Genomic DNA, 26,451 nt, shown 5'->3' on the forward strand with positions numbered 1-26,451 from the left:
CACTGCACACCCCACCTCCTCGGTCCACCTGTTTCTGGAGAAAGCCTGCCCTGCCTGGTCCTGTCCCAGAGCCATCAGGGTGGGGAGGGCGAGCCCCACCCTCCCAAGGGAAGAGGACTTTCCGGTCACAGGAAGGGCCCTGGACTGTCCAGGAAGACAGCAGAAGACAGTGGACAATGGTCAAGAGGACCTCTGGCATGCATCGGGATTACTTCCAGTTGATCTTCTCACTCGAGTATGCCGAGCCTCTCCTGGCCACGAATGTGTGTGTGCCTGGGGGGGGGGGGAGGGGGCAGGCTCTGCGTTGGTAGAAGACACTTTTCAGGGACCACTGAGACAGAAACCACTCTGGACAGGTACTAGGACGTGCGGGGGAGACAGTGATGCAAGAGGAAACCATCCTGCCCACACGTGAGAGGAAGCAGCATCAGGCCTGGACGCCAGGATGCCAGCCAGGCTGGGCTGTGGTGAGGGCCAGGTGCAGGGAGGCCTGTGTCCCACTGTGCCGCCTCCAAGGCCTCCGTCCGCTGTGAGCATGGGCATGGTGGCCGCCCACAGGGTTTTGGAGACACGTACCGGGGCACATCCAGCAGTTAGAGGGTACGTCGGCCTCTCCTGCGCAACCGGTGGCCACCGTCCCACTGGCTTGGAGTGTCTTCGGTGCATCCGGCCAGCCATCCTCAGAGGAGGCCAACAGAACCTTTCTCCCCTGGCGCTGGGGGGCGGCCCACAGCCTACACTCCAGGCCTCAGCGCCATGGCTCTGGTTTTCAGGCCACGATGCTCTAAGAAAATTAAGTAAAAGCTATTTTTAAACTTATAATGAGAATAAAATAATGGAAATTGCTTTAAAAATTCTTAACTAGGGGTGCCGGTGTGGCTCAGTTGGTTGAGCGTCTGCCTCTTGATCTCTTCTCAGGTCATAGTCTCATGGTTTATGGGGTTTGAGCATGGCATCGGTCTCTGCGCTGACAGCACGGACCCTGCTTGGCATTCTCTCTCTCCCCTCCCCCGCTCACGCAAGTGCTTGCTCTCAAAATGAACGTAAAAAATATAAAATTCACAAAATATTTAACTTGTAATTAAAGCAGTGACTGAGGGATTGTCACAATGCACAAATAGAGGGTTGAGGGTGTCTTCGTCTCCAACACCTTATTTTCTTTTCCATTTATGTTACCTTTTAAATTTTATAAAAATTGTATTCATTTTGAGAGGAACAGAGAGAGAGATAGAGGAGGAGGGGCAGAGGAGAGGGAGAGAGAGTCCCAAGCAGGTTCCTCACTGTCAGCACAAACCCGACATGGGACACAATTCTCACCAACAAAAAGATCATGATGTGAGCTGAAATCAAGAGTCAGATGCTAAACAGACTGAGCCACGCAGGTGCCCCTAATTTCGATTTATTTTTTAAAGATTTTAAATAATGTCTGCACAGACCCATGACCCTCTTACAAGAGTTGTATACTCCCCTGAGTGGCAGCTGAGTGACCCTGGTTTTTTTTTACTTTTTCAAATGTTTTAATGTTTGTTTATTTTTGAGAGGGAGAGAGAGACACACACACAGAATGCCACTGGGGGAGGGACAGAGATACAGGGAGACATAGAATCCAAAACAGGCTCCATGCTCTGGGCTGTCAGTATAGAGCCTGACGCAGGGCTTGAGCTCATCAATGATAAGATCATGACCTGAACTGAAGTTGGACACTCAACTAGCTGAGCCACCCAGGGGCCCCTGTTTTTAACATTTTGCCCAAAGTGCCACCACACTCATTATTTCCAGAGAAACTGTGGCTGCCCCCACCTTGGTTTTTACTCCCCTCCCTACCCCATGTGATACTATTCTAACCGTTCCTCCCCTTGCTTCCCTAGAAACTCATTTGTGGCCAGTGTGAGCCCTGGCAAATCCAGTTCAGATTTACCCAGTGACATCTAGGTAATGAAGCGATATGTATTGCTCAGCCACGTGGATTGCAAGGAGTAGAACAGAAAGGGCTCACAGTGCCACCGTATGTCCCGGTATTTACATGTGAACTCACCCACCCTCTGGGAATGCGACGCCCTGGGTTAGGTCAGGGTATGCATCAATGATTAAGTGACCATGTGGTTTGATACTGGTGGAAGATGGGTGATGCATTCATGAGGGTTTACTGTACATCTTCCTTTGGCATTTGTGCAGAAGTTTCTAGAATAGAAAACGTTAGTGGTTGTTTAGGGATCCCCTCCATGCAATAGATGGTCTCAGCCTGGAATGACTGCTCCCTGGCCCTCACTTTGGAACGTAAAGTAGCCCGGGTTCGAACTTTGAGCTGCACTGGCAGTGGAGACACGTCTCCTCTCACAAATCAGCGTGCAAGTGCTACATGTCACGATTCCATCTTGACCCTGCTTTCACATTTTGATTCGTGTGACATCAGGATGTGTCCTACAAGCAGTGACATCGTAGACTTGCTGAAAGGTGGCCTATGATGACATCAAAGTCGCGATGGGAGGTAGGTGCTTCACTACAACTCCCTTTGAGAGGTGGAGTCTAAGGCCTCCCTTTGAGCCTGGGCCAGGCTCAGTGACCAAATGGATGTGTGGATGGGATGCCGGGGACCCTGTGGTTCTTGTGTGTGACAGAGTGGTTCGTGGATGTAAGTGGCATATGCTTGAGACTGGCTTGTTTCTAGGCAAAGAGGGCACTTTTTTTCTCTGCTCTGTAATGTCTAACCGTGTGGTGACTGTTGAGGCTGCTATATCATTTCTGGGAGTTGGTGGGGAATCGGTGGCTTGACTGATTGGTGTCTTGATCTCTGGGCAGTAACCATAACCGTTCATTAGAAGGGAAGCCGGCTTCTCCCTGTGCTCCTGAATCTCCCTGCTTCTCATGCAGACAGCATTCCCTGTGCTGTGTTTGTCTCCCAGCTGCAACACGGTCCCTTCAGAGAGGATTACTTGGGTTATTTATTTATGTATTTATTTATGTTTATTCCTTTTTGAGAGAGGGAGACAGGGTGTGAGCAGGGGAGGAGCAGAGAGACAGGGAGACAGGATCAGAAGCAGGCTCCAGGCTCCCAGTTTACAGCACAGAGCTGGACGAAGGGCTCGAACCCACAAACCTCGAGATCATGACCTGAGTCGAAAGTTGGATGCTTGACCTAGTGGGCCACCCTGGTGGCCCTTTTGTGTGTTGTGTTTGCATGTGTGAGTACGTGTTTAACTCACAGTAATAGAATTTATTACTTGTAGCAAAGTCCTCATTTACAAGGAACAAAGACTGGAGGCCATGAGGAGATGTATGCTGGCAGGTTGCAGCAGTGATTTCTGTTTGCAGGAAGAGAAAACTTTATGCAGCTACAAATCTTTGGAAACTTGTTATTTTCTGTATTTTCTCAATGTGTCTGAAAACCGGTTGAGCTATTTGGTTAGTCAAATGCACTTCCTCCTTCCCTCCTTCGGATTTCTTCACAAAGCCGTGTGAAGTGTGGGAGGATGTCCTGGAGTCCTGAAAAGGTCTGCACGCCTGACGACTTGCCCTGGCGGCAGACGTCCTCCTGACGTTTTTACTCTTCATCGTGTTACACACGGATCCCTCCAGATGCCTGGGAGTTCCTCAGTGGATCGCTGGGTTTCAGAGAGAGACCTGTGAGCAGCCTCTCACCTTCGGCCAGGAAGAAAGGTCTGTGTCTTGTCAAAATGAATGAAATCTTGCCATTTGCAACTAGGTGGATGGAACTGGAGGATATTATGCTAAGTGAAATTAGTCAGTCAGAGAAGCTGCCAGAGATTCCTGTCTGGGTGGCAGCTGCGTTGCTCCTGACTCCTTCCTGCTGATATATTTACTTTGCCCTAGAAGGAAGGCAGCCTGCTTTCCACCCGGCCTTTTGTCCACAGGCAAACCTCTTGTGCTCAATGCTTTCCAACGCACTGGGGTACCTGCTTCCTGTTGCCAGTGTACGTTTGCCAGGGAAGTCCATGAGGCACTAATTTTCCAAGCTGTCCCACATCCAGGGACCCTGCTTTAAAGGAGTTGACAATGAAAAATCAGAAGGGAGGCTTCCAGACTGCTTCCACCAAAGCCCCACAGGGAGGAACTGGTCAATAAATAACAATGATGATTATGATGATAATCATAATCAAAATAAGAATAACAAGTGAGAAGAAACACACTGGGGGCATAAGTTGTTCGGCTCAGATGAAAATGGAATTAAAATGGGACTGCGGACATGAGCACTATTTTCCAGGCAAGCTAGGTGTCCTGAGAGTAAGAAGGAAACGTCTGTGGGGTTGGCATGAAAGGAAGCACCAATCACCAGCGCACTGCATCCTGAACTACATAGGGCAGGAAGACTTCTGGCTCTGGCCTTCCACTTACAACCAGTGGGCAGAGGCCCTCGTGATCTATCTCAGTGTTGGCTTCTCTGTGCTGGCTGGCAGCCATGTCTGTGGAATTGGGCTCTGGTCCCCGAGTCTTTGAATGGACTGTCTGCCCTGACCACCTGGGGAAGAACAATGCTCATGCTCCAACATTGGACTTTTCACCACGTGGTTACCTCACAGCGACCTGTGGAACAGGGTCACCAACAGCCCTCAGGCTAACAAGCACACAGGTCTCAGTAAGGGAGGGCAATGTGTCCTTGGGAATCACCATGTGTTAGCTGCTTGTGAATGCTGGGCACTCTCTGAGTAACAGTTACAGGGTTCCTGACTCTGACCTCTGATCTCCAACTCCCCTTGCACAGAAGTGAAGATGGCTCCCTCCCAATAACACTTGCCCCATTCCAGAAGACTTTTTGCCTTCTCTTGCCAAGAGAGGTATCTGTCACAGGTGAGCCCATGGAGAACCCATTGTCCATGTTCCCCTGGATCTAGGGCAATGTAGCAGGACTCCACAATTAAAATCAGAGAGACATAGTTCCAGGCTAGGATCTCAGTCCCTCACTGGAAAACCTGTTTAGAAAGAGATCAAGGGAATCAGAAGGGATACAGTTGGGTCCCAACTCTCTGTCCCAGATGATAATAAAATAAATCTGTGAATGAAGTGACCGGCACAATTCCCCAGGGAAGCTTCGTGTCCTATGACTATGGAAAACCTGTGGGTTGTAGAGAAATAGAACCTATTTTAGTTACACCTGGGAGCCTGAATGTAGCAAAAGAAACCCAACATTTGACATCAAACAGTGTAGGGGGGTTGGGGCACTTGCCAGCTTTGCAGCTTTTCCTGTCCGTGGGTAAAAGCAGTGGTGATCTGGAGGGCAGAGTCTCGATACGAGCTGATGCCCAAGTCTATAGGACTGGGTTCTGATTCTGTTTAGTTCTTTTTGAGTCGTTTCTTTGACGATCACCTGCTGGCGCAACGACTGGGCATGCAGGATCCCTGAAAGTCTCCAAAAGCAGGATGTTGAGGCAGTCTAAGGCGGGGGCAAAGAGCACAGTAATAGTCACTGCACAAACAAGAGACTTCAACGCCCAACGGTTTGAGGAGGACAACACGTTTTCGTTGACATCAGAAATTAGTTGTTCGGGGGGTTGAAAACAACCTTCATGTGTGCTCACTGGGAGTTAATCGGCCCTATCTGCAATGAGAAAGAGTGAAAGCATGTCATCGGCAGCAATGTGGATGCAACGGGAAGGTTGTATGCTGAGCGACATAAGTCAGTCAGAGAAGGATACATATCATATGTTTTCACTCACATGTGCTTCTTGAGAAGCTTAAGAGAAGACCGAGGGGAAGGGAAGGGGAAAAAACAGTTACAAACAGAGAGGGTTGGAGGCAAACCATAAGAGACTCTTAAATACAGAGAACAAATGGAGGGTGGATGGGTGGTGGGGGAGAGGGAAAATGGGTGATGGGCATTGAGGAGGGCACTTGTTGGGATGAGCACCGGGTGTTGTATGGAAGCCAATTTATCAGTAAAGTATGAAAAAAAAGAAGACTAGCTAGCCCTATCTATGTGATTATTTTTTTTCCTTCTGACTGTGGCCCTAAAGGCCACATCGCTATCAACTTTTGCCACAGCAGTGAGGCCAACTGTCTCCCAATATCACCTGCCACTACCCACAAGCAAGCCTCTTGTGCTTCACACATTCATGTCCCCAGTACCTCCTGTTCCCAAGATACATCTGGCAGACACCAGAAGAGCATCAGTTCCTCAAGCGATTCCCAATTGATGGGAACTTGGCAGGACTCCACCAATACAATTGGAGACAAAGGCTGCCCGACTCCAGCACGGAATGTCTCCCAATGAACGCACAGTGAGGATAAGTGTAAGAAAATTGAAAAGATACACTGAGGGCTAAGGTTCTTCATCTCAGGTGAAAACAGAAAGAAGCTGGAGCTGATGTTACTAGCACAACTCCCTGGGCAAGTGTGGGTTCCAAGGAGTGAAAAAGACCTGTGGCCTGAAGAGAAGTGGAACACCCACTAACTATACCAGGGAGTCCCGTGAGCAACGTCATGCACCCCAACGTCAACATGGTCAGCAAAGTGTCAAGCTCTGGCCAGGTTTCAAGCCATTCCCATCTGTGGACAGAGAGGCCCTTGTGACTCACAAGGTAGGCTCTTGCTGCCAGCAAGTCTTCAGAGTCAGGCTGTGGTATTTTAGTCTTGGAGTATTGTTGTGCCCCAACCTGCTCAGTGAATGGACTTTACACGCACGATCCCTGAGTGTCTCAGGGGGTAGGTAGCTCAGGCTTTCCTGAAAGGGGTGGGTAGAGAGCAGGGCAATGGTCCCATGGCAACAGAAACCAGCCAGACACAGAGTTCTTACTGGCAGGAGGTCAACCTTTCCTTTTCGATATCAGAAATTAAGTGCTATGTGATGACACACGGTGTGAGTGCAGGCTCCCCGGGAAGGACTGGGCACTGTCCGAGTGACAGCCCTGTAGCTCCTCAACATGGTCCTAGGCCCTTGATCCAGAAAGGAGATCGGATCCTTCTGAACCTCCTCTGCCCCTGTGCACAAAGCAAGCCTCTTGGGCTGAACAGTTCCGATCCCCGATGACATCTTTGGCCAAGGTAGGTCTTGCAGAGGAGGTCCATGGATTCATATTGCCCAGGCCATCCTAGATTCCTGGCAACTGGTCACAACTCCATGATTACCGTCAGAAAATGCCCCTAGATTATGTCTGTGAATGTCCCCTAATGATATCCTCATTAATGAAAGAGCAAGGGAATCTGAAGGGATGCACTGAAGGCCAGATGTCTTCCTCACCGAAGAAAATGGTATAAAGCTTCCAATGAAGTCACTAGTACTTCTTCCTGGGCCAAGTTGGTGTCAGCACGAACCTCAGTGGGCCAGGCCTCAGGGGAACCTCCAGTAGCTACACTGAGGAGCCCTGTATGTAAAAGGGCTATCACTTTCTTCCATTCCTTTCCTTCAGCGATAGAGCAGTGGTGATTTGAAGGATCTTATCTGGCTCCTGGCTGACACCCAAGTCCCTGGAGATGGTCTCTGGTCTTTACTTATGGAGATTCTTGTTTCTACCTCCTCAGGCAAGGTATGCACTTTGCTTGGACAAACCATTAGCATCTGAGAACTTAGGAAGCACAGGCATTCCAGGAGGTTGGTAGAGAGCAGGAAGTGACCATCTGAGCCAACACAATCCTGCCTAGCCCTGACTTCTTAGGAATGCAAGGACAACCTTTCTTCCTCAACATGGAAAACGAATTGCTGTGGGGTAGCACACCACCGAGTGGGAGCTCGCCTAGAGCTTCTTGTCACTGTCTGAGGACAGACCAGTTGCTCCTGAATCTGGCCCCTGATCCCAGTCTCTTCTTGACCCTGAAGTGAGGTGGGCTCTTTCCAGCACCACCTGCTTTGAATTGCATTAGCGTTTTATATTCTCTATTCTATTTAACATCTAACCTGATTGCTTTGCAGCATGACACCTGTTTCTGGACTGCATTCAACACACAGGGACACATCACTGTGTGTTTTTATGTCTCTGGCCACATAGAATTTACAATAACCTATGTTGCTAAAGTGCAAAGTCTCCCAATGGCTGAGCTGTGAGTACCTCTGTGGGATTGCCAAACAGGAAAGTGATATCTGACAGAAATATAGAAATATCTCAATTCACTTGAAAGACAGTCTGTCAGTTGTGGTTCTTGCATGTGGTCATGTTCTCCTATCACCTAGAAATGAGGAGGTCGCATATTTAGAAACACCTGTGAGTAGAAAATGTCATAAAGAAATGTTGAATCTTCATGACAGCACATTCTTCTGTCCTATTTTCCTTCATTTATTCTAAATATCTGAGTGGCAAACATTAGATTTTACTCGACTACTGTTGAGGTAGAAGCATAAAGAGAAACGAAATAGAAATATTCTTGGAATAAGTGAGTCAGTCACAATAAATCATTAGGCTTTTTGTTTGTTTTGTTTTTATTTCTTTTGTTTTCAGTCCTCTTTGTAATATGTCCACAATGATGCCTCCAGTTTTGCTTTGGTTTTTAGCATCGCTTTGTTTATTTGGGGACTTTTATCATTCCATACAAATTTTAGGATCTTTTGTTCTGTGAAAGATGGTGGTGGTATTTTGATACGGATTGCGCTAACGTGTCGATTGCTTGGGGTAGTATAGACCTTTTAACCATTTTGTACTCCAAACCATGGGCATGGAGAGGTTTCCCATTTCTTTGTGTCCTCTTGCATTTCTTTCATGAGATTTCAGAGTACAGATTTTATACCTCTCCGTTAGGGTAATTTCTATGTAACTGACAAAGTATCTTTGGTGCAACTGGCAATAGCTTAAAGCTCTCCCATCATGTTTGCTCTAAAAATGAGAGACAAATATTCTAGGAGAAATCATGTCAGCACTTCCTGTCCATTTGAGTTCACCTTGCTATCCTAATTCCCACATATGCACTGGCACACACACACACACACACACACACACACACACACACTGAACGGTGTGTTCAAGAGAGACTGGACACTGGGCAATAACAAGACAGAAGGAAGAAAGAGGTGAGAGAGAGCTCTGCCATGGGGCAGCAGCATCCATTGTCACAGCTGCATGCACAAAGGCCCAAAGATGGGCAAGAGATTCTTAATGTTTGTAAGTTTCTGCTGCACCCAGGACCATCCTTGACCCAGCCTCCAGAGGAAAGGACTAGGGTCCTACAGTCCACCTCTCTGGGCACCTGGAATTATGATGAACTAACTCCCAGTAGTTTCACAATAGCTAAAGAAGAAAAGGCTTTGGTGTTCTCCCATAATCAGTTGTGTTACCAGTGGGTTTCTCCTGAGTTCCGTAAAATCATAAAGTGTCAACTGGCCTTGGTTCTCGATCAATGCCTCACTGTGTTCTGAGAGACTAGAGAAGGACTTGATACTTGCTGAAGCCTTTAGAGCCTAGAGAGTTTTGGGGACTTGGGGCGGTGAGGGGTGGGGAGAGGGAAGGACATGTCAGAGCCCCGTACACTGACTCCAGAGCCCAAGTCAAGTAACAGTCTGGGGTCCCTGGGCTCTTCATTGGGAAACAGGGGGTTCATTTTGCTGGCTGACAGGAGGATGCCTCACGAGTCACGAGTATACACTGGGGATGGACAAAGGGGAACGACAGAAACCTGAGATCCATAGCTCAGCTCTTGGGCGTGTAGCTTGTGAGCTTTACTCAGGGACCTTCGAGGGCCACGTTAGCTTAGGTTTGGGTCCGATGAGGTTAAGCTGGGGTCAGGGCGCTGATTCTGTTTGGTGGTCTTCATGCCTGTGGCTGCAGTGCTAGCGCCGGGCACCAGGGAACAGGCAGCCTCCTGTGTCAGGGGTGCACACTGAGACTTGCTGGAGGGACGGAACAAGGGAAAGTTCGTGCAGAGGTCATTCTGGAATCCCCCTGCCTCAGATACAACAGGAATCTCCCATGAGTAGCAGTTATCTCCACAGAGTAAGCCCATTAAATCTAGACAGAGGGCTCCATGGTCCTTCAATTTCTTCATTCAGTAACTGCTCCAAGCACGCACTTTGTGCTAGGGGATCTGGTGGGCCTAACTGAAAAGCTGACAATGACAAAGCGGTCCCCGCCTGCCAGGTCTCCACAGTCTGGGGGGGAGATGAACGAAGGTATGAAAGACAAGATTTGTCCCAATAAAAAGGGAAGGGGTTCAAGGACTGTAATAGTGAAAAAAACAAGTGTGCTGTGAGGACAGCCTGGGGAGTCACTGGAGGTGACATCTGCCGGGGCCGGAATGACAAGAGGGAACCACCCTGCCCGTGTCTGCAACGTGTCAGGAGAAGATATTGCTGTGGCCAAGAATAGGAGACAGAATCGAGTTTGTCCAGACACATCAGAAAGGTGGAAAATGTGGCTGTGGGATCCTGGGAGGGGAGAGGCAGAGAGGAGCCAGACCATAGACCAGATGCTGGGACCTGGTAGACTATTAGCTTTCCATTCCTCTCTGACAGAATTGTCTAGACATTTAGAACCTTAAAACTACAAATATTTAATAGCTCACAATTTTTGTAGGCGAGGCATCCAGTCACAGCATAGCTGTGTGACCCTGCCTCAAAGTCAGTCTCTATGAAGCCAGGGTTGTGGTCTCAACGGAGACTCAAAAGGGTGATACTTTCCTTCCAAGCTCACTCACACAAACAGTGTCAGAACTCAGTTGCAACTGAGAGCCTATTTCAATCTTTTGACTTGGAAACTTGCTTCTTACTCTCCTATATCATGTTCTCATATGGTATTCCCTAACTGAAGTGTTGGATTCCCCATTTCCAGGGTTAGCGGAGAGACAGAGGGAGCAAATGAGGACAGAGAGCAGACAGAGAGAGGGAAAAGGGAAGGAGAGAGAGAGAGATACAGAGAGAGAGAGAAAGAGGAGTAGACAGACAGAGAGAGATGGAACAAACACGGGACAAAGCAAGTAAGAAGTAAGTGACACAATTTCTGTCCTGAAATCTGGAAACTGACCTCCCCTCACTAACGGCTTAGTGGTTTCACAAGGAGTGACGTTTCCTGACTGGACACAGATCACTGTCTGTGTCCCCGGGGGATGTCCAGGAGAGTGTGTTCAGCAGGCTCACCCAGAACTGAGAACAGTGGCTACATTTTGGAAATGGCAGGAAGTGGTAAACATCCAGTCTCACTCGTCGTTAGAAAAGTGAACATAAGACAATGAGTTTGGTGTAATTTCTCATCCACAAAACTAGCAAAAATAACTCATCACACTCCTGAAACTAGACCCCTTGTTGTGCATTAGAGATCAGGGCACTCATTTTTCAGTAGCGAGAGGGGCCTCGACTCTCTTACTGGAGGGTGATTGTTGCCATGATTTCAGTTGCCATCACCTTTGATTCCGGTGGGGAGGGGTCTGATTCTGGAGAGCAAAGACGGTGACTAGGGATTTGCACAGACTTTCATGTAGGCATGTGTCAGCTCTGCTTTTTCTCTAAGAGCCCTGAATGGGACACCTCCTTCTCAGAGAGGATCCTATTCCAATGGCTACAGGACCATGATACAGCAATTAGAATGATGGTGTCAGAGAGAATGTCACACACTGTTGTCAAAACCATTTAATGGACCATGACCGAGGGAGTGGGCTGTTTAGATTTCTGTTTCTTATTTTAATTTAAATTTTAGTTAGTTAACATATAGGTTTCAGAAGTCGAATTCAGTGATTCATCACTTACGTACGACACCCAGTGCTCATCACAAGTGCCCTCCTTAGTACCCACCACCCATCTAGCCCATCTCTCACCCACACCCCTCCATCAACTCTCAGTTTGTTCTTTAGCATTAAAAGTCTACCTCTTGGGGCGCCTGGGTGGCTCAGTCGGTTGAGCGTCCGACTTCAGCTCAGGTCATGATCTCACGGTCCGTGAGTTCGAGCCCCGCGTCGGGCTCTGGGTTGATGGCTCAGAACCTGGAGCCTGCTTCTGATTCTGTGTCTCCCTCTCTCTCTGTCCCTCCCCCGTTCATGCTCTGTCTCTCTCTGTCTCAAAAATAAATAAAAACGTTAAAAAAAATTAAAAAAAAAAAAAAAAAGTCTACCTCTTTTCTAGGTCCACCTGGGTGGCTCAGTCGGTTGAGTGTCTGACTTTGGCTCAGGTCATGATCTCAATCTGTGAGTTTGAGCCCCGCGTCAGGCTCTGTGCTGACAGCTCAGAGCCTGGAGCCTGCTTCGGATTCTGTGTCTCCCTCTCTCTCTGCCCCTCCCCCGCTCATGCTCTCTCTCTCTCTCTCTCTCTCTCTGTCTCAGAAATAAACATTAAAAAAAATTTTTTTAAGTCTACCTCTCTTCTTTTCCTCACCTTCTCATGTGTTAAATTCCACATACTAGTGAAATTGTATATTTGTCTTTCTCAGATGGACTCATTTAGCTTAGCACAATACATTCTAGTTCCATCCACATCGTTGCAAATGGCAAGACTCCATGCTTTTTGATGGCTGAGTAATATTCTCATCAAGACAAAACCTTCTGCACAGTGAAGGAAACAATGAACAAAACTAAAAGCAGCCCACAGCATGGGAGAAGATATTTGCAAGACACATATCTGATAAAGGGTTAGGATCAAAATCTAGAAACGACTTATCAAACTCAGCACCCAAAACCAAACAGCCCAGTTATGAAATGGGCAGAAGACATGAATAGACACTTTCCCAAAGAAGACTTCCAGATGGCTAACAGACCTAAGATGCTCAACATCACTGTGCATTAAGGAATGCAAAGCAAAACCATGATGAGAGACCACCTCACACCTGCTAGCATGGCTAAAATGAACCACACAGGAAAGAACCATTGTCGGTGAGATTTGGAGAAAGGGGAACACTCTTGCGCTGCCGGTCACAATACAAACTGGTGCAGCCATCCTGTTATGAGTTTTTAAAGAAGCAACGTCAGCAAGCACTCCTCCTTCTATGGCTACTTGTTGTTCCCATTTCTGTGTACTATTAACGGCACTGGCAGCAGGTGAAGATTTTTCCCTATGAGGAGTAGGGTAACAAAAAATTGAAAACCAATGTCAATAGATATTTAAAGATACGAAGTAGGGTTTACCCAGTTGAAATGAAAATAAGAATAAAAACAGAAACAAAACAGTTTGCCCAACAAAAAAGCCAAACTCACATTGTGATTCCACTCTCTGAAAATAATGCCTAATGTAGAAAAATAGTGTAGGTTGTGATCGCCCTTGAATGCCAGGATTCTTATTTCCTTCATTATCCTTATTTTGTCTATCCAAAGAACACAGAAAGCTACTGGCAAATGTAACCTGGTTTGGTTAAGCTGCTTCAAAATCTAAGGAAAGTCAATAAGGAAGATGACCCAATGGAGGTTTCCAAAGAGAATGACTTGATTGTCACAGGAATAGAGAAGTCCTTGGAAAAACTAAAGAGGCCTAGAAGATTTCTGCCACAATGCTATAATTTGGTGAGACAAATTGCCAGGTAGATACCCGGTCCCCTCCAGTTTAAACCTACGTTCTAGGAATAAATACACAGGTGAGATTATAACACATCTTTTGTTCAATATAAAAACACACTTTTCCAAAAGCTCTAATTCATTCCTTTCCAAGACCTTCATGCCAAGTTTTCCTTTCGGAGGAAAGTTTCCTTTGAAGTGCAGGTCTCTGCTCTAAATGACCCATGCTGTTGTCTCCCATCCCTACTAACCACATGGACCCCCTTTTCGCCTCTGTCTTCCTCATTGGCAGTGATCTCCACATGGGCACAGATCACATTTTGTCCCGGTCACTAACGAAGATATAGTGCTGGACACAGAGGAAGGATGGGTGGCCTTTAAAGGAATTCACACAAAATGAACCTGTTATTTGACTTGCGTCACGAGCGTCAAAACTACAGGCCCAGGATGGCATGCACTGAGTATTTCCCACTAACCTTCCATTGTTAACCTGCCTTTGTCTATCTGTAAGACATTGTCATCCTATTCTTCTTCAATACCTGCACAACTACTGCTAACTATTTCTGCACGGGAAAGAGAAGAGTCTCTATGCAATGTGACTTAGAGGACATTGTAACTTCTTCTAAGGTAGTTCTTTTATTATAATTGTTTTTCATGTTCATTCATCTTTGAGAGACAGAGAAAGACACAGCATGAGTAGGGAAGGGGCAGAGAGAGAGGGAGACACCGGCTCTGAGCTATCAGCACAAGGCCCGACAAAGGGCTCGAACTCACAGACAGCGAGATCATGATCTGAGCCCAAGTCGGACACTCAACTCACTGAGCCACCCATGTGCCCCCCCCAACGTAGTTCAGAACCCACAGCAGGCCTGGCAAGGGTGCCATAACTGCAATCTCATGTAATTCACCTACTAAAGGATTGGACAGGTACTCATTTCATTTTGTTTGTTTTTCATATTGCATTTATTGTTGTCTCTTTGATTTCAAAAGCTTAATACAAAGAGTTAAGTAGTTTCAGGGTCCAAATATTACCCAGTGTGCATTTTGGCAGGTACACATTTCAATCTCCTTCACGTGTTGCGAAAACTACCCCAGCAACCACCTTCCCTCTAGTACTATCAAACTATTATCATAGTAGGGTCTGTTCCTTGATACTCTACTCACTCTCACTCTCTCACTTTGTCTCTTCCTCTTGATCTCGCTCTCTCTCTTCTTTCCGGTGATTCTTTACTTCTAACCTGTAAATGATTACAATATTACATGGTACTTGTACAATTCTGACTGACATAATTCACTTAGTCCAATAATCGATAGTTTCAACAAACCATTACAAGTGGAAACTTTACACTCTATCACTGGTCTGAAAAGTACATATCTTACTGGCTGACCCAGGAAGGAAACCCACCCCTGTCAAACCCATAAAAAAAAAAGAAGGCTGCTAATTGGGAACCAGGTAGCTGCTAGAAGGGGCATAAGGCCAGCCTTGCCTTCCAGCCCAGCAGATTCTCAGTCCCTCCTCCCCACCAAGAGGGCTAGCGCAAACCAAAAACTGGCCATTCTCTCCTGTCTGCCCCACCTGGCTCAAAATCAAACCAGAGCCCCGAGCCCAAGACCAATGCCCTATATGGGCCTTGTGAATTTCCAGGGGCTCTGGGATGACGGCTGAGAGGGAGACAAGAGGTAGAGGACCCAGGGAGCCCAGGCCTGGGGCATAGTCCACATTTGAGATCTCCCTGCGCCTCCTACCCCTCCTGGGTCCTTGTATAAATGCACCCCAGCCCAACCCTCCAACATCCGACCCCCATTACCTAGGCCCCAGTCCTGCCCACACTGCTCCTCAATGAGCCTCTGGTTGGTGTCTCAGGGAAAGTGAAAAGCTAGGGAGTGGTGTCCAGCCAGTAGAGAGGGATTTGACCTGGTGGGGGTAGCAGGGAGACGGGACATGCCCCTTGTGACTTGCGGTGGGATGTACACCCCAGACCTGGGAGGGCTGAAACAGGCTAGGCCAGGCCAATTGCTGGCCCAGGAGGAGCTGAGGGACAGAGGCGGGGTGTGTTGGGCCCCAGGAGCCACCCTCCCTGGGGAGAGAGGGACATAGGGAAGGAGGGGGGAGGGGCGGAGGGCGCCAAAGGAGAGGTCAAGGAGGCCAAAGGCCAAAAGCAAAAAAGCCTACAGAACCCGGTATTCCCAAGCGGTCTCCCATCCAAGTACTAACCAGGCCCGACCCTGTTTAGCTTCCGAGATCAGACGAGATCGGGCGCGTTCAGGGTGGTATGGCCGTAGACGCCGGCGGCTTCCGCTGGGCGCCTCAAGAGCCTGCTCCACGCGTCCCAGGCCCAGCGAGTGCCGCGCTTCACCCGTGCACGCACCTGTCTGTGTGCCTGCCTGCCTGCCTGCCTGCCGCCGCCCTCCGCCGCGGGCCCCGGGCGGGTGGCGGAGGCCGCGCAAGAGGACCCTGGCAAGGCGCTGTGGCGCAAGCCCCGGCGTTCTCCGATCCCGGGACTCTTGCAGGCCGCTCCCGGCTAGGCCCCACGCCCGCCTCCGCTTCCATCCGGCACGGCACCGCACCACACCTCACCGCACTAGGTCGGGCTACTCACTGGCAAGAGGGTGGAAGCGAGCGTGGGGCATCCGGCCGGCCGTGCCTTCCGGGGCCCGCCCCCGCCGGGGTGCCCGCGCCTCCTCCCCAGCCCCAGGGCGAGCGCAGCCAGCCACCCGGCCTTCCCGTCCCGTCTGCCCCACCTGATGCAAACCCACCCCGGAGGCCCCAGCGCCCCCAGTGAACATCACCAGCCCGAGCCCGCTGCCCTAGCTGGGCCTCGCGAATTGCCTGGGCACTGCCCGGGGATGGGGGCTCGAGGGAGGGGAGAGGTCCAGGACCCAGGGAGCCCAGGCGTGTGGCGGAGTCGGAGTGTGGGGTCTCGCTGCCACGCCCGCTCCTGGGTTCTGGGACCCACCCACCCAGCCCCCACCCTCCAGTCCTCAGGCGCCAGACCCCGGTCCCGCCCTCACTGCACGCCCCCCCACCCCAACCCTCCGTGCGGGTGCCGGTGTGGGTGGTGTGTCAGGCAAGGTGCAAAGGTGGGGCGTGGCTTCCAGCCGGTGCAGTGGGATCTGGCCGGGTGCGGGGAGCGTGCCCCTCGTGAAGTGCCGTGGGGTGTGCGGGCTCGGGGGGCGGGGCCGGGCGAGGAGGGGCCGGGCCGGGCCGGGCCAGGCCAGGCCGCTTTGGTGGCCCGGGAGGGGCGGAGGGATCAGTGGCTCGGCTATGTTTGGCCCCAGCAGCCGCGCTCCCTGGGGAGAGAGGGACCCCAGGGAGGGAGGGGGGAGGGGCGGCGGGCGCCAAAGGAGAGGTCAAGGAGGCCAAAGGCCAAAAGCAAAAAAGCCTACAGAACCCGGTATTCCCAAGCGGTCTCCCATCCAAGTACTAACCAGGCCCGACCCTGTTTAGCTTCCGAGATCAGACGAGATCGGGCGCGTTCAGGGTGGTATGGCCATAGACGCCGGCGGCTTCCGCTGGGCGCCTCAAGAGCCTGCTCCACGCGTCCCAGGCCCAGCGAGTGCCGCGCTTCACCCGTGCACGCACCTGTCTGTGTGCCTGCCTGCCTGCCTGCCTGCCGCCGCCCTCCGCCGCGGGCCCCGGGCGGGTGGCGGAGGCCGCGCAAGAGGACCCTGGCAAGGCGCTGTGGCGCAAGCCCCGGCGTTCTCCGATCCCGGGACTCTTGCAGGCCGCTCCCGGCTAGGCCCCACGCCCGCCTCCGCTTCCATCCGGCACGGCACCGCACCACACCTCACCGCACTAGGTCGGGCTACTCACTGGCAAGAGGGTGGAAGCGAGCGTGGGGCATCCGGCCGGCCGTGCCTTCCGGGGCCCGCCCCCGCCGGGGTGCCCGCGCCTCCTCCCCAGCCCCAGGGCGAGCGCAGCCAGCCACCCGGCCTTCCCGTCCCGTCTGCCCCACCTGATGCAAACCCACCCCGGAGGCCCCAGCGCCCCCAGTGAACATCACCAGCCCGAGCCCGCTGCCCTAGCTGGGCCTCGCGAATTGCCTGGGCACTGCCCGGGGATGGGGGCTCGAGGGAGGGGAGAGGTCCAGGACCCAGGGAGCCCAGGCGTGTGGCGGAGTCGGAGTGTGGGGTCTCGCTGCCACGCCCGCTCCTGGGTTCTGGGACCCACCCACCCAGCCCCCACCCTCCAGTCCTCAGGCGCCAGACCCCGGTCCCGCCCTCACTGCACGCCCCCCCCACCCCAACCCTCCGTGCGGGTGCCGGTGTGGGTGGTGTGTCAGGCAAGGTGCAAAGGTGGGGCGTGGCTTCCAGCCGGTGCAGTGGGATCTGGCCGGGTGCGGGGAGCGTGCCCCTCGTGAAGTGCCGTGGGGTGTGCGGGCTCGGGGGGCGGGGCCGGGCGAGGAGGGGCCGGGCCGGGCCGGGCCAGGCCAGGCCGCTTTGGTGGCCCGGGAGGGGCGGAGGGATCAGTGGCTCGGCTATGTTTGGCCCCAGCAGCCGCGCTCCCTGGGGAGAGAGGGACCCAGGGAGGGAGGGGGGAGGGGCGGCGGGCGCCAAAGGAGAGGTCAAGGAGGCCAAAGGCCAAAAGCAAAAAAGCCTACAGAACCCGGTATTCCCAAGCGGTCTCCCATCCAAGTACTAACCAGGCCCGACCCTGTTTAGCTTCCGAGATCAGACGAGATCGGGCGCGTTCAGGGTGGTATGGCCATAGACGCCGGCGGCTTCCGCTGGGCGCCTCAAGAGCCTGCTCCACGCGTCCCAGGCCCAGCGAGTGCCGCGCTTCACCCGTGCACGCACCTGTCTGTGTGCCTGCCTGCCTGCCTGCCTGCCGCCGCCCTCCGCCGCGGGCCCCGGGCGGGTGGCGGAGGCCGCGCAAGAGGACCCTGGCAAGGCGCTGTGGCGCAAGCCCCGGCGTTCTCCGATCCCGGGACTCTTGCAGGCCGCTCCCGGCTAGGCCCCACGCCCGCCTCCGCTTCCATCCGGCACGGCACCGCACGACACCTCACCGCACTAGGTCGGGCTACTCACTGGCAAGAGGGTGGAAGCGAGCGTGGGGCATCCGGCCGGCCGTGCCTTCCGGGGCCCGCCCCCGCCGGGGTGTCCGCGCCTCCTCCCGAGCCCCAGGGCGAGCGCAGCCAGCCACCCGGCCTTCCCGTCCCGTCTGCCCCACCTGATGCAAACCCACCCCGGAGGCCCCAGCGCCCCCAGTGAACATCACCAGCCCGAGCCCGCTGCCCTAGCTGGGCCTCGCGAATTGCCTGGGCCCTGCCCCGGGATGGGGGCTCGAGGGAGGGGAGAGGTCCAGGACCCAGGGAGCCCAGGCGTGAGGCGGAGTCGGAGTGTGGGGTCTCGCTGCCCCGCCCGCCCACCCGCCCACCCGCTCCTGGGTTCTGGGATCCACCCACCCAGCCCCCACCCTCCAGTCCCCAGGCGCCAGGCCCCGGTCCCGCCCTCACCGCACGCCCCCGCCCCCACCCCCCACCCTCCGTGCGGGTGCCGGTGTGGGTGGTGTGTCAGGCAAGGTGCAAAGGTGGGGCGTGGCTTCCAGCCGGTGCAGTGGGATCTGGCCGGGTGCGGGGAGCGGGGAGCGTGCCCCTCGTGAAGTGCCGTGGGTTGTGCGGGCTCGGGGGGCGGGGCCGGGCGGGGAGGGGCCGGGCCGGGCCGAGGCAGGCCAGGCCGCTTTGGTGGCCCGGGAGGGGCGGAGGGATCAGTGGCTGGGATGTGTTTGGCCCCAGCAGCCGCGCTCCCTGGGGAGAGAGGGACCCAGGGAGGGAGGGGGGAGGGGCGGCGAGCACCAAAGGAGAGGTCAAGGAGGCCAAAGGCCAAAAGCAAAAAGGCCTACAGCACCCGGTATTCCCAGGCGGTCTCCCATCCAAGTACTCACCAGGCCCGACCCTGCTTAGCTTCCGAGATCAGACGAGATCGGGCGCGTTCAGGGTGGTATGGCCGTAGACGCCGGCGGCTGCCGCTGGGCGCCTCAAGAGCCTGCTGCACGCGTCCCAGGCCCAGCGAGTGCCGCGCTTCACCCGTGCACGCACCTGTCTGTCTGCCTGCCTGCCTGCCTGCCTGCCTGCCGCCGCCCTCCGCCGCGGGCCCCGGGCGGGTGGCGGAGGCCGCGCAAGAGGACCCTGGCAAGGCGCTGTGGCGCAAGCCCCGGCGTTCTCCGATCCCGGGACTCTTGCAGGTCGCTCCCGGCTAGGCCCCACGCCCGCCTCCGCTTCCATCCGGCACGGCACCGCACCGCACCTCACCGCACTAGGTCGGGTTACTCACTGGCAAGAGGGTGGAAGCGAGCGTGGGGCATCCGGCCGGCCGTGCCTTCCGGGGCCCGCCCCGCCGGGGTGTCCGCGCCTCCTCCCCAGCCCCAGGGCGAGCGCAGCCAGCCACCCGGCCTTCCCGTCCCGTCTGCCCCACCTGATGCAAACCCACCCCGGAGGCCCCAGCGCCCCCAGTGAACATCACCAGCCCGAGCCCGCTGCCCTAGCTGGGCCTCGCGAATTGCCTGGGCCCTGCCCCGGGATGGGGGCTCGAGGGAGGGGAGAGGTCCAGGACCCAGGGAGCCCAGGCGTGTGGCGGAGTCGGAGTGTGGGGTCTCGCTGCCACGCCCGCTCCTGGGTTCTGGGATCCACCCACCCAGCCCCCACCCTCCAGTCCCCAGGAGCCAGGCCCCGGTCCCGCCCTCACCGCACGCCCCCCCACCCCCACCCTCCACGCGGTGCCGGTGTGGGTGGTGTGTCAGGCAAGGTGCAAAGGTGGGGCGTGGCTTCCAGCCGGTGCAGTGGGATCTGGCCGGGTGCGGGGAGCGGGGAGCGTGCCCCTCGTGAAGTGCCGTGGGGTGTGCGGGCTCGGGGGGCGGGGCCGGGCGGGGAGGGGCCGGGCCGGGCCGGGCCAGGCCAGGCCGCTTTGGTGGCCCGGGAGGGGAGGAGGGATCAGTGGCTGGGCTATGTTTGGCCCCAGCAGCCGCGCTCCCTGGGGAGAGAGGGACCCAGGGAGGGAGGGGGGAGGGGCGGCGGGCGCCAAAGGAGAGGTCAAGGAGGCCAAAGGCCAAAAGCAAAAAAGCCTACAGAACCCGGTATTCCCAAGCGGTCTCCCATCCAAGTACTAACCAGGCCCGACCCTGTTTAGCTTCCGAGATCAGACGAGATCGGGCGCGTTCAGGGTGGTATGGCCGTAGACGCCGGCGGCTTCCGCTGGGCGCCTCAAGAGCGTGCTCCACGCATCCCAGGCCCAGCGAGTGCCGCGCTTCACCCGTGCACGCACCTGTCTGTGTGCCTGCCTGCCTGCCTGCCTGCCGCCGCCCTCCGCCGCGGGCCCCGGGCGGGTGGCGAAGGCCGCGCAAGAGGACCCTGGCAAGGCGCTGTGGCGCAAGCCCCGGCGTTCTCCGATCCCGGGACTCTTGCAGGCCGCTCCCGGCTAGGCCCCACGCCCGCCTCCGCTTCCATCCGGCACGGCACCGCACCGCACCTCACCGCACTAGGACGGGCTACTCACTGGCAAGAGGGTGGAAGCGAGCGTGGGGCATCCGGCCGGCCGTGCCTTCCGGGGCCCGCCCCGCCGGGGTGTCCGCGCCTCCTCCCCAGCCCCAGGGCGAGCGCAGCCAGCCACCCGGCCTTCCCGTCCCGTCTGCCCCACCTGATGCAAACCCACCCCGGAGGCCCCAGCGCCCCCAGTGAACATCACCAGCCCGAGCCCGCTGCCCTAGCTGGGCCTCGCGAATTGCCTGGGCCCTGCCCCGGGATGGGGGCTCGAGGGAGGGGAGAGGTCCAGGACCCAGGGAGCCCAGGCGTGAGGCGGAGTCGGAGTGTGGGGTCTCGCTGCCCCGCCCGCCCACCCGCCCACCCGCTCCTGGGTTCTGGGATCCACCCACCCAGCCCCCACCCTCCAGTCCCCAGGCGCCAGGCCCCGGTCCCGCCCTCACCGCACGCCCCCGCCCCCACCCCCCACCCTCCGTGCGGGTGCCGGTGTGGGTGGTGTGTCAGGCAAGGTGCAAAGGTGGGGCGTGGCTTCCAGCCGGTGCAGTGGGATCTGGCCGGGTGCGGGGAGCGGGGAGCGTGCCCCTCGTGAAGTGCCGTGGGGTGTGCGGGCTCGGGGGGCGGGGCCGGGCGGGGAGGGGCCGGGCCAGGCCAGGCCGCTTTGGTGGCCCGGGAGGGGCGGAGGGATCAGTGGCTGGGCTATGTTTGGCCCCAGCAGCCGCGCTCCCTGGGGAGAGAGGGACCCAGGGAGGGAGGGGGGAGGGGCGGCGGGCGCCAAAGGAGAGGTCAAGGAGGCCAAAGGCCAAAAGCAAAAAAGCCTACAGAACCCTGTATTCCCAAGCGGTCTCCCATCCAAGTACTAACCAGGCCCGACCCTGTTTAGCTTCCGAGATCAGACGAGATCGGGCGCGTTCAGGGTGGTATGGCCTTAGACGCCGGCGGCTTCGGCTGGGCGCCTCAAGCGCGTGCTCCACGCGTCCCAGGCCCAGCGAGTGCCGCGCTTCACCCGTGCACGCACCTGTCTGTGTGCCTGCCTGCCTGCCTGCCTGCCGCCGCCCTCCGCCGCGGGCCCCGGGCGGGTGGCGGAGGCCGCGCAAGAGGACCCTGGCAAGGCGCTGTGGCGCAAGCCCCGGCGTTCTCCGATCCCGGGACTCTTGCAGGCCGCTCCCGGCTAGGCCCCACGCCCGCCTCCGCCTCCATCCGGCACGGCACCGCACCGCACCTCACCGCACTAGGTCGGGCTACTCACTGGCAAGAGGGTGGAAGCGAGCGTGGGGCATCCGGCCGGCCGTGCCTTCCGGGGCCCGCCCCCGCCGGGGTGTCCGCGCCTCCTCCCCAGCCCCAGGGCAAGCGCAGCCAGCCACCCGGCCTTCCCGTCCCGTCTGCCCCACCTGATGCAAACCCAACCCGGAGGCCCCAGCGCCCCCAGTGAACATCACCAGCCCGAGCCCGCTGCCCTAGCTGGGCCTCGCGAATTGCCTGGGCCCTGCCCCGGGATGGGGGCTCGAGGGAGGGGAGAGGTCCAGGACCCAGGGAGCCCAGGCGTGTGGCGGAGTCCGAGTGTGGGGTCTAGCTGCCACGCCCGCCCACCCGCCCACCCGCTCCTGGGTTCTGGGATCCACCCACCCAGCCCCCACCCTCCAGTCCCCAGGCGCCAGGCCCCGGTCCCGCCCTCACCGCACGCCCCCCCCCCCACCCCCCACCCTCCGTGCGGGTGCCGGTGTGGGTGGTGTGTCAGGCAAGGTGCAAAGCTGGGGCGTGGCTTCCAGCCGGTGCAGTGGGATCTGGCCGGGTGCGGGGAGCGGGGAGCGGGGAGCGGGCCCCTCGTGAAGTGCCGTGGGGTGTGCGGGCTCGGGGGGCGGGGCCGGGCGGGGAGGGGCCGGGCCAGGCCAGGTCGCTTTGGTGGCCCGGGAGGGGCGGAGGGATCAGTGGCTGGGATGTGTTTGGCCCCAGCAGCCGCGCTCCCTGGGGAGAGAGGGACCCAGGGAGGGAGGGGGGAGGCGCGGCGGGCGCCAAAGGAGAGGTCAAGGAGGCCAAAGGCCAAAGGCCAAAGGCCAAAAGCAAAAAAGCCTACAGCACCCGGTATTCCCAGGCGGTCTCCCATCCAAGTACTAACCAGGCCCGACCCTGCTTAGCTTCCGAGATCAGACGAGATCGGGCGCGTTCAGGGTGGTATGGCCGTAGACGCCGGCGGCTGCCGCTGGGCGCCTCAAGAGCCTGCTGCACGCGTCCCAGGCCCAGCGGGTGCCGCGCTTCACCCGTGCACGCACCTGTCTGTCTGCCTGCCTGCCTGCCTGCCTGCCTGCCTGCCGCCGCCCTCCGCCGCGGGCCCCGGGCGGGTGGCGGAGGCCGCGCAAGAGGACCCTGGCAAGGCGCTGTGGCGCAAGCCCCGGCGTTCTCCGATCCCGGGACTCTTGCAGGCCGCTCCCGGCTTGGCCCCACGCCCGCCTCCGCTTCCATCCGGCACGGCACCGCACCGCACCTCACCGCACTAGGTCGGGCTACTCACTGGCAAGAGGGTGGAAGCGAGCGTGGGGCATCCGGCCGGCCGTGCCTTCCGGGGCCCGCCCCGCCGGGGTGTCCGCGCCTCCTCCCCAGCCCCAGGGCGAGCGCAGCCAGCCACCCGGCCTTCCCGTCCCGTCTGCCCCACCTGATGCAAACCCACCCCGGAGGCCCCAGCGCCCCCAGTGAACATCACCAGCCCGAGCCCGCTGCCCTAGCTGGGCCTCGCGAATTGCCTGGGCCCTGCCCGGGGATGGGGGCTCGAGGGAGGGGAGAGGTCCAGGACCCAGGGAGCCCAGGCGTGTGGCGGAGTCGGAGTGTGGGGTCTCGCTGCCCCACCCGCCCGCCTGCCCTCCCGCCCGCTCCTGGGTTCTGGTATCCACCCACCCAGCCCCCACCCTCCAGTCCCCAGGCGCCAGGCCCCGGTCCCGCCCTCACCGCACGCCCCCCCCCCACCCCCCACCCTCCGTGCGGGTGCCGGTGTGGGTGGTGTGTCAGGCAAGGTGCAAAGCTGGGGCGTGGCTTCCAGCCGGTGCAGTGGGATCTGGCCGGGTGCGGGGAGCGGGGAGCGGGGAGCGGGCCCCTCGTGAAGTGCCGTGGGGTGTGCGGGCTCGGGGGGCGGGGCCGGGCGGGGAGGGGCCGGGCCAGGCCAGGCCGCTTTGGTGGCCCGGGAGGGGCGGAGGGATCAGTGGCTGGGATGTGTTTGGCCCCAGCAGCCGCGCTCCCTGGGGAGAGAGGGACCCAGGGAGGGAGGGGGGAGGCGCGGCGGGCGCCAAAGGAGAGGTCAAGGAGGCCAAAGGCCAAAGGCCAAAGGCCAAAGGCCAAAAGCAAAAAAGCCTACAGCACCCGGTATTCCCAGGCGGTCTCCCATCCAAGTACTAACCAGGCCCGACCCTGCTTAGCTTCCGAGATCAGACGAGATCGGGCGCGTTCAGGGTGGTCTGGCCGTAGACGCCGGCGGCTGCCGCTGGGCGCCTCAAGAGCCTGCTGCACGCGTCCCAGGCCCAGCGGGTGCCGCGCTTCACCCGTGCACGCACCTGTCTGTCTGCCTGCCTGCCTGCCTGCCTGCCGCCGCCCTCCGCCGCGGGCCCCGGGCGGGTGGCGGAGGCCGCGCAAGAGGACCCTGGCAAGGCGCTGTGGCGCAAGCCCCGGCGTTCTCCGATCCCGGGACTCTTGCAGGCCGCTCCCGGCTTGGCCCCACGCCCGCCTCCGCTTCCATCCGGCACGGCACCGCACCGCACCTCACCGCACTAGGTCGGGCTACTCACTGGCAAGAGGGTGGAAGCGAGCGTGGGGCATCCGGCCGGCCGTGCCTTCCGGGGCCCGCCCCGCCGGGGTGTCCGCGCCTCCTCCCCAGCCCCAGGGCGAGCGCAGCCAGCCACCCGGCCTTCCCGTCCCGTCTGCCCCACCTGATGCAAACCCACCCGGGAGGCCCCAGCGCCCCCAGTGAACATCACCAGCCCGAGCCCGCTGCCCTAGCTGGGCCTCGCGAATTGCCTGGGCCCTGCCCGGGGATGGGGGCTCAAGGGAGGGGAGAGGTCCAGGACCCAGGGAGCCCAGGCGTGTGGCAGAGTCGGAGTGTGGGGTCTCGCTGCCCCACCCGCCCGCCTGCCCTCCCGCCCGCTCCTGGGTTCTGGTATCCACCCACCCAGCCCCCACCCTCCAGTCCCCAGGCGCCAGGCCCGGGTCCCGCCCTCACCGCACGCCCCCCCCCCCCACCCCCCACCCTCCGTGCGGGTGCCGGTGTGGGTGGTGTGTCAGGCAAGGTGCAAAGCTGGGGCGTGGCTTCCAGCCGGTGCAGTGGGATCTGGCCGGGTGCGGGGAGCGGGGAGCGGGGAGCGGGCCCCTCGTGAAGTGCCGTGGGGTTTGCGGGCTCGGGGGGGCGGGGCCGGGCGGGGAGGGGCCGGGCCAGGCCAGGCCGCTTTGGTGGCCCGGGAGGGGCGGAGGGATCAGTGGCTGGGATGTGTTTGGCCCCAGCAGCCGCGCTCCCTGGGGAGAGAGGGACCCAGGGAGGGAGGGGGGAGGCGCGGCGGGCGCCAAAGGAGAGGTCAAGGAGGCCAAAGGCCAAAGGCCAAAGGCCAAAAGCAAAAAAGCCTACAGCACCCGGTATTCCCAGGCGGTCTCCCATCCAAGTACTAACCAGGCCCGACCCTGCTTAGCTTCCGAGATCAGACGAGATCGGGCGCGTTCAGGGTGGTATGGCCGTAGACGCCGGCGGCTGCCGCTGGGCGCCTCAAGAGCCTGCTGCACGCGTCCCAGGCCCAGCGGGTGCCGCGCTTCACCCGTGCACGCACCTGTCTGTCTGCCTGCCTGCCTGCCTGCCTGCCTGCCGCCGCCCTCCGCCGCGGGCCCCGGGCGGGTGGCGGAGGCCGCGCAAGAGGACCCTGGCAAGGCGCTGTGGCGCAAGCCCCGGCGTTCTCCGATCCCGGGACTCTTGCAGGCCGCTCCCGGCTTGGCCCCACGCCCGCCTCCGCTTCCATCCGGCACGGCACCGCACCGCACCTCACCGCACTAGGTCGGGCTACTCACTGGCAAGAGGGTGGAAGCGAGCGTGGGGCATCCGGCCGGCCGTGCCTTCCGGGGCCCGCCCCGCCGGGGTGTCCGCGCCTCCTCCCCAGCCCCAGGGCGAGCGCAGCCAGCCACCCGGCCTTCCCGTCCCGTCTGCCCCACCTGATGCAAATCCACCCGGGAGGCCCCAGCGCCCCCAGTGAACATCACCAGCCCGAGCCCGCTGCCCTAGCTGGGCCTCGCGAATTGCCTGGGCCCTGCCCGGGGATGGGGGCTCAAGGGAGGGGAGAGGTCCAGGACCCAGGGAGCCCAGGCGTGTGGCGGAGTCGGAGTGTGGGGTCTCGCTGCCCCACCCGCCCGCCTGCCCGCCCGCCCGCTCCTGGGTTCTGGTATCCACCCACCCAGCCCCCACCCTCCAGTCCCCAGGCGCCAGGCCCCGGTCCCGCCCTCACCGCACGCCCCCCCCCCACCCCCCACCCTCCGTGCGGGTGCCGGTGTGGGTGGTGTGTCAGGCAAGGTGCAAAGCTGGGGCGTGGCTTCCAGCCGGTGCAGTGGGATCTGGCCGGGTGCGGGGAGCGGGGAGCGGGGAGCGGGCCCCTCGTGAAGTGCCGTGGGGTGTGCGGGC

The 26,451-nt window shown here is 58.3% G+C and overlaps 1 long non-coding RNA gene, 8 other non-coding genes and 1 pseudogene across 9 annotated transcripts; all 10 read right to left on the minus strand.

Moving 5' to 3' along the window:
• Positions 1-11,479: 11,479 nt before the first annotated feature.
• On the minus strand, positions 11,480-12,156 carry LOC128779087 (uncharacterized). The gene is made up of 2 exons (XR_008425011.1): positions 11,976-12,156; positions 11,480-11,732 (listed from the first exon to the last, which is right to left on the minus strand). It is a non-coding gene; the product is annotated as an uncharacterized LOC128779087 (long non-coding RNA).
• Positions 12,157-15,510: 3,354 nt separating this feature from the next.
• LOC128772621 (5S ribosomal RNA) lies at positions 15,511-15,629 on the minus strand. The gene has a single exon (XR_008416793.1). It is a non-coding gene; the product is annotated as a 5S ribosomal RNA (ribosomal RNA).
• Positions 15,630-16,724: 1,095 nt separating this feature from the next.
• On the minus strand, positions 16,725-16,843 carry LOC128772623 (5S ribosomal RNA). Its single transcript, XR_008416795.1, has one exon. It is a non-coding gene; the product is annotated as a 5S ribosomal RNA (ribosomal RNA).
• Positions 16,844-17,938: 1,095 nt separating this feature from the next.
• Positions 17,939-18,057, minus strand: LOC128772624 (5S ribosomal RNA). Its single transcript, XR_008416797.1, has one exon. It is a non-coding gene; the product is annotated as a 5S ribosomal RNA (ribosomal RNA).
• Positions 18,058-19,179: 1,122 nt separating this feature from the next.
• LOC128772612 (5S ribosomal RNA) lies at positions 19,180-19,298 on the minus strand. Its single transcript, XR_008416784.1, has one exon. It is a non-coding gene; the product is annotated as a 5S ribosomal RNA (ribosomal RNA).
• Positions 19,299-20,401: 1,103 nt separating this feature from the next.
• On the minus strand, positions 20,402-20,520 carry LOC128772622 (5S ribosomal RNA). Its single transcript, XR_008416794.1, has one exon. It is a non-coding gene; the product is annotated as a 5S ribosomal RNA (ribosomal RNA).
• A 1,111-nt stretch (positions 20,521-21,631) lies between these two features.
• LOC128772628 (5S ribosomal RNA) lies at positions 21,632-21,750 on the minus strand (annotated as a pseudogene).
• Positions 21,751-22,883: 1,133 nt separating this feature from the next.
• LOC128772534 (5S ribosomal RNA) lies at positions 22,884-23,002 on the minus strand. The gene has a single exon (XR_008416723.1). It is a non-coding gene; the product is annotated as a 5S ribosomal RNA (ribosomal RNA).
• Positions 23,003-24,152: 1,150 nt separating this feature from the next.
• On the minus strand, positions 24,153-24,271 carry LOC128772613 (5S ribosomal RNA). Its single transcript, XR_008416786.1, has one exon. It is a non-coding gene; the product is annotated as a 5S ribosomal RNA (ribosomal RNA).
• Positions 24,272-25,409: 1,138 nt separating this feature from the next.
• LOC128772615 (5S ribosomal RNA) lies at positions 25,410-25,528 on the minus strand. The gene has a single exon (XR_008416788.1). It is a non-coding gene; the product is annotated as a 5S ribosomal RNA (ribosomal RNA).
• Positions 25,529-26,451: the final 923 nt, after the last annotated feature.

Source organism: Panthera pardus, unplaced genomic scaffold (genome assembly GCF_024362965.1).
Source record: "Panthera pardus isolate Hobbes unplaced genomic scaffold, ASM2436296v1 HiC_scaffold_22, whole genome shotgun sequence".
NCBI classification, from domain to species: Eukaryota; Metazoa; Chordata; class Mammalia; order Carnivora; family Felidae; genus Panthera; species Panthera pardus.